The sequence below is a fragment of the Canis lupus genome, chromosome 23 (assembly GCF_048164855.1).
Source record: "Canis lupus baileyi chromosome 23, mCanLup2.hap1, whole genome shotgun sequence".
Lineage (NCBI taxonomy): Eukaryota > Metazoa > Chordata > Mammalia > Carnivora > Canidae > Canis > Canis lupus.
Genome location: NC_132860.1, coordinates 1,566,730 through 1,573,779, shown reverse-complemented (window position 1 = coordinate 1,573,779; position 7,050 = coordinate 1,566,730). Strand labels below are relative to the sequence as shown.

Sequence of the window (7,050 nt, the reverse complement as noted above, 5' to 3'; positions counted from 1 at the left end):
AGCGCCAAACCGCTGAGCTACCGGGGTTGCCCTGATACAGGTGATTTTAAAGTTGGAATTCAAAAATATAAAATCATGTCTGATAGAGGCTCCTCCAGAGAGAGTTGTTTCTGGATCAATACCTGAATTTATTACAAAGATCTCAGTTATTGGAGCCAGGGAGGAAGAGCATTGTGGGGAATGCTCAGGGAGGATTATTGATTATGGCACAACACAGATGGTTTGGGACACCATCTTGATCTAATCTTTGGCATGATAGGCATATGTAAAGAAATACTACTATATATGGAAGGAGATGAACCACCAAAGAGTCATAACTCTGAGTACCAAAACAATTTTGCTGTGGGGCATTCTTTCGTGAGTTTCATCTGAAGAGGGGGAAGTGTATGTTCTTATTGTAAGGTGATTACTTGGATTAATTGGCAGAAATCTAGAAAGAATTAGGACTATAAAAGTCATGAGTGAGACTCCAGGGCTAATAATGCAATAACTTCAGTGACTTCGTTGTAGAACTGCTAGGGCTTTTGGCACAGCCGTTAGCAACTCTGGATGCTAACCTCTTCAGCCAGCAGCCCTGGAAACCTCCACCAAAGACAGGGTTACTCAAAGATCTGCATTTACAGACTTTGGCCCTAAAAGAAGGGCCTCAGAATATGTTCTACCAAATAAATGAAGATGAGCAGGAATAGTGACTAGTTCATGTATATATTTAAGCAGCGCTGAAGATTTGAGGGTGAGGAGATCCCTAGGAAGTGCTGAAATCTCTGTCAGTAAAGCTGCTTGTTCCCTGAGTCATTTTAATTTGGTCATAAAATCCACTTGAATACTCAAGCCAGTGACATACAAAGGGTATTTGTATTTCAAGATTAAAGAATCTACACAAAGTCTAATAACCGCCCCTGACATCCCTTCAGGATACAGACTGTGTTATTTATAATTGCATCTAGGATCTAATCGGCTACCTGACGCTGATAGTTTTTTTTTTTTTCATTAAGTGTTTACCGAATAAAGAATGCCCATAAACTTAAAGAGAATGTAATTTGATATTTTGAGAATATTTATTAATCAGGGCTTTTTTACTTGAGTAGTGAGATACTAGGAAAAACATTCTATAAGTGAGAATACTGTCATTTCTATCAATTGCCTATGTGTTTGCTTATACAGGTAAAATATTTAAAAGTATAAAGATTGTAACATTTCTAAAGCTGGCCTGATAGTAACTACTGTGGCTTAGAAGTTTAACAACTTTTCATGCCTGTTTATGGTCCATGAACTGTATCTGTGGTCAGATCTAACGGCTCAGGCGCTACCGAGGACTGTGGAATCCTATCAGCATCTATAGACTCATTTGACCATTGGGATCCATTGATTCTAAAGAAGTGGATTCAGAGTTTCTAGGAACAACAAAAAAAAAAATGTCATGAAAAAAAGTGCATTCCTAATGCATTTGGTATACAGCAGCGAAGATTTTCTCCCATGATTACCCCACGAGGGGAAAGTGAAGGAAACCTCTTCACAGCCTAAGACAGGAGTTGGCAAACTGCAACTCTTAGGACAACTCTACCTCCAGCCTTTTTTTGTAAATACAGTTTTTATTTATTTATTTTTTTAAGGTGGGGGAGGAGCAGAGGGAGCGAGAGACTCTTAAGCAGGTTCCAGGCTCAGTGTGCAGCCTGATGCAGGGCCGGATCTCACAGCCTCGACATCATGGTCTGAGCCCAAGTCAGGCAGACACTTACCTGCTCGAGGCGCCCAGTTCCCTGTAAATGAAGTGTTATAAGAACACAGGTGTCCTTGTCTGCTTATGGGACCACGGAGGAGCTGAGCTGCAACACAGACCGTCCGGCTTCTAATACCTAGAAGGTCTACTATCTGGCCATTCTCAGGAAACTTTACCCATTTCTGCTCTAAGACCAACCAACTATATTCTTGGGTGTGTGTGTTGTGAACCTTAGAAATAGGTATTTTACCAGCAAAATGATTTTATTCAGGAATAGGAGAATTGCAGTTTGGGACCTGCAAACTGTGGGAAACCATAGACCAGTCCAGAGAACAGAGGAGAGGAATATTGCTTTGTAGGGAAAAGGGAGGAGTTGGGAACGGCTGCCTTGAGGAGGGTCTGTTGGAGGAAGGCAGGAGTCCAGGGTGGTGGTAGCTTCTTAGTGGCTGAATTGTGGCAGTTTCGCACTGGCTAGGCTGACAAGGGGAAACCTTCCTTTTTGTGTGTGTGTGTGTGCTGGGGTAATAAAATGAACTACTTCTCACCCAGGAATGTGGCATAAGCTGTAATAGCAAGTAAGTGTGTGAGAGCCTCCCCTTCAGGGCTCCCAGGCTGCATTTCACAGGAGGTTTCTTTTATTTATACCTAGTTTCTTTTTATGTGTATAGGGTTTCCAGAGAGAGTATTATGCCCAGAAATAACAGAGATAGACTTTGCAGGGAGGGTTTGGTGTTTATGGCCCAAAAGAAACTTGGCATCTTATATGCTGACATTTGAGTTAATTAATGTACAAATTTGGGTCTAAATGTGATCTGGTAGATACATACACGGGAAGGCCTTGGGACATTTGGGGTACATATCTGTAAATAGAAAATCAGGGATTCTTAGCATCTTGCAATAGACTCTGCTTCACAATGGGCTCCTTAAGAGAACTCTACCAAGATTTTTTTTTATGGCTATAAATAAAAGTTCAGGATGCTAGGATACCTTGGATCAAATATTAATAAAATGTGCTTGAGAGCGTGAATGTCTATCAGCAAAATAGAGGGGGAATGTTATCTGGACCCGGCGGAGAGACTTCAGAGGAAACCAGCAATGGAGATTGCTCTAGGAGGCAGAGGAGAGTATTTTTCACAACTACAGTTGAGTGAAATGAAAATGCCTAGCTTTGTCCCTCGATGGCGAGGGCTGGGGAACGATCAATCTTGTCAGCACCTGAATACTATTTTGCTGGCGGACTTTAATTACATGGGCTAGACAGCTTGTAAGGGGGAACAAAAAAAAAAAAGTTGAGAATCTCTATTCTGGGGTAAATTTCCTAAGCAGCGTGTGAGAGGTGTACGCAGACATCCTGTTGACAAAATATTTTGTGCAAGTGCCTCCCACACACAGCTTTAAAATGTTACCCCTATGTGTTTTCCATTCCTGCTGCTATTCAAGTAACAAATGTCTGCAGCTTCTTAATCTGTTTCTTTCTCTCCCTTGCCCCATGACTCCTCCAAGAAACATTAGCAACTATTGCATTCATCTCCTTATGCCATTTCATGCAATTTCAAAATGACTGTACACTTAATCTGAGTCCTAAGTTTTTCTAAGAAGTTTTCTGGAAGGTGAGCTAAACTAAACGAACCACAGGCATGTCACGTTAGTATAATATACTTTTTAAGGTGTTGACGTTCCCATCTTCATTGAAAACGTTACTTCTTGAGTATCTTTTGTGTGTTTTAAATATTTTCAGGGAGCATTGGGGAGACACACAGCTTGATATTATGAAATGACCATAAGGTGTCTCCTCTAAGATCTAATGTTCTAACGACGTAATCCTTCTTCAGGGACTGCAGTGTTTTTCTTGTCTCTCTGTTAAGTGAACCATCATGTTGGTCAAAGTGTCTCTGCAGTTTCTGGAAGCTCTCTGGACACTGAGAACCCCTGAAAATGCGGTAACAGGGAAATTCAGGTCGTTCCTTCACTCGTCATTCAGCCAATAGGCTTTTATTGAGCACATGTAGTGTACGTGCTAGAAGTGTGTGTGTGCTGATGCGGAACAAGCGTCCAATGGAAAGAACCTAGACCTTGGATTCAGGAAGAGTTGAGGGTGGAATCCTGCCTCTGCCCCTGCAGGCTGTGGGCCTTCGGGCCCCATGTGTGGCCTGCTGAACGTCAGATCCGGCCCATCTCCTCTTCACCTAAGTGGACGTGAGGATTAGAGCACTATGTAGAGCATGACACACGGCAGGCGCTCAGCCTAGGCAAGTTACGTCTACCCTTGTCTTCGTGGAAAGCACTCTAATGAAATTCTGGGAGAGACAGTGACATAGTGTGGGCTGCAGTCTTGTGGTAAGACACCTGGATTTGAATCCACACTTGAGCACCTTAGGCTCTAGTGGGGTCTCAGATGACTAGGCCTAACTGCGGTTGCAGAGAAAACATAAATTCTTTAGTTGGCCTGTAACTGGTTAAACCTCCTAATGGATGTAGTGGTCAGTGCTGAATGTCCAACAGAATTTAGCTTTAAAGCTCAGGCTAGGCGATAACTTGCATAGTCTCATTAGATCAAACTGGTTCTCCAATTGTGATGAACGTCGGAAGGATTTAGGATGACGGAGTGTGAACCTCACCTCTAGGGCTTCTGCTTTGGTGGGTCTGGGAAAGCCTGAGAGTTTGCATTTTTTAACCAGGCCCCAGCTGAGGCTGATGCTACTGGTTAGGGGCCTGCATTTTGAGAACTCTGCTTTATATAATGTTTAGTCTTTAAAAAAATGCTTTTATTTTCTCCTGCTGTTTGAGATCTTCCTATCCAGCTTATTTAAAAACATAAGTGACAAACCCTATTTGAGTTAATTCTGAATATGTACTAATATTTGTATGTGATTATAGATTGATATATATTTATATAAAATAATATATAATGTATTACACATAACATATTAACATTTGTGATATTAAACTTAGGCCATGACAAAAACTTGAAGACAGTATTTAAAAACTTGGGTTTATCCATATAGAACATTTAAAATGCCATTTTTATCTCATGACTTTATTTAAAAATGTTTTTGACTTTTATTTTTATTAAGCCTTTTAATTCCAGTAGAGTTAACAACCTACAGTGTCATATTAGTTTCAGGTGTACAATATCGTGATTCAACAATCCTGCACATGGCTCAGGGCTCACCATAAGTGTACTATTTAATCCCTATCACCTATATAATCCACCCCCGCCCCGTAACTATCAGTTCGTTCTTTGTAGTTAAGTCTGATTTCTAGTTTGTCTCTTTATTGCTTTTGTTCATTTGTTTTCTTAAATTCCCCTTATGAATAAAATCATATATTTATCTTTCTCTGACTGATTTTGCTTAGCATTATTCTCTCTAGCTTCATCCATGTCGTTGCAAATGGCAAGATTTCTTTTTTTTTTTTTTTTTACGTCTGAGTAATATTCCAGGGTGTGTGTGTCTGTGTGTGTGTGTGACACACCAGATCTTCTTTATCCATTTATCTATCCATGGACACTTGTGCCGCTTCCATAGTTTGCCCGTAATAAATAATGTTGCAATAAACATAGGGATGCATGTATCTATTTAGATTAGTTTTTTTAATCATTTGGTTGCTTTTCTGTTTTTGTTTTTGTTTTGTTTTGTTTTTTGTAAATACCTAGTAGCATGATTACTGGATTGTAGGGAAATTCTATTTTTGACATTTTAGGGAACCTCAACAGAACACAAGGGTTTCTGTTTCCTCCCCATCTTCACTAACACTTGTTGTTTCTTGTATTTTTGATTTTTGCCATTCCAACAGATGTGAGGTGATCTCTCATAGTTTGATTTGCATTTCCCTGGTGATGGGTGGTGCTGAGCATCTCCTCATATGTCAGTTAGCCATCTGTATGTCTTCTTTGGGGTAATGTATGTTTACATCTTCCCATTTTTAATTGGATTGTTTGTTTTCTGGATATTGAGTAGTATGAATTATTTATATATATATATATTTTTTTAATTTTTATTTATTTATGATAGTCACAGAGAGAGAAAGAGAGAGAGAAGCAGAGACACAGGCAGAGGGAGAAGCAGGCTCCATGCACCGGGAGCCCAATGTGGGATTCGATCCCGGGTCTCCAGGATCACGCCCTGGGCCAAAGGCAGGCGCCAAACCGCTGCGCCACCCAGGGATCCCTATTTATATATTTTGGATAATAACCTTCTATTGGATATGTTATTTGCAAGCATCTTCTCCCATTCTATAGATTGCCTTTTAGTTTTCTTGATTGTTTCCTTTGTTGCGCATGACTTTAAAATAGTATAATTTGTATTTGTTCGTTTCGGTAGCATTATAAGCCCATGACACATTAAGTGTTCAATTTTTTTCCAGTGAAATATAATTATTATTTTTGCTTTTGTCCTTTATTTGAGACCCTTATTCTTTTGAGCACTATTCAGATATCTTTAAAAGCACTTTTGCTGTTTAGCATTAAGATATTCTAGGCACGGTTTGGTTTTATACATGTCCAAAACATGGATTCCAGTAGTATTAAGGATAAAAGTTGTATGTTTTAGGAGTATGCATTAGTTTGTGTAATAGAACTGGCAACATTTATTGAAAGTCATATATTCTTATTGATATATCTATTTATTAAATCATTCTATTTTTTTAAGATTTTATTTATACATTCATGAGAGACACAGAGAGAGGCAGAGACACAGGCAGAGAGAGAAGCAGGCTCCTTGCAGGGAGCCTGATGTGGAACTTGATTCCAGAACCTGGGATCATGCCCTGAGGCAAAGGCGGACGCTCAACTGCTGAGCCACCCGGCTGTTCCTCATTCTAATTTTTGAAGCCATTTCTCATTTTCTTCTAATATTTTAAAAGCTTATTTTTTTTGTTTTGAATATATCATCTTTATCTCTATCATAAGTTTTTCATTAATTTTAACCTATATTCTATCATTGAAAATAACACGATTAATTTAGAATGTTACCATATTTCCTTGAATCTAAGATGCCACATATTGTCATAAGAAAATCATGCTATATGGATATTATATTTTATAAATGCAGCTGCTATCTCACATTGTACACAAACATCACTTTAGGTGTGTAGTAGGCCTCAATATGAAAGGGAAAGTATAACAGAGCTTCTAGAAAAATAACCTTCAGATATAGAGGTAGTAAAATACCAAGTAGAATGCAAAAACATTAATCATAAAAGGGCATCACTATATTGAACTACATTAAAATTAGGATCACCATTAACAAAACAAAAAGGCAGACCACAAAATGGGAGAGACTATTTATGTTTCATATAACTGAAAAGTATTCATATCTAGAATATATAAC

The 7,050-nt window shown here is 39.0% G+C and overlaps 1 long non-coding RNA gene across 1 annotated transcript in view; it reads right to left on the bottom strand.

The window, feature by feature from the left end:
- Positions 1–1,075: 1,075 nt before the first annotated feature.
- The window catches only part of LOC140615364 (uncharacterized), a 50,873-nt gene continuing 44,898 nt past the window's right edge, over positions 1,076–7,050 (bottom strand). Inside the window, exon 4 of the long non-coding RNA XR_012016034.1 lies at positions 1,076–1,394. This is a non-coding gene — a long non-coding RNA (uncharacterized lncRNA). The remainder of the gene's footprint in view (positions 1,395–7,050) is intronic.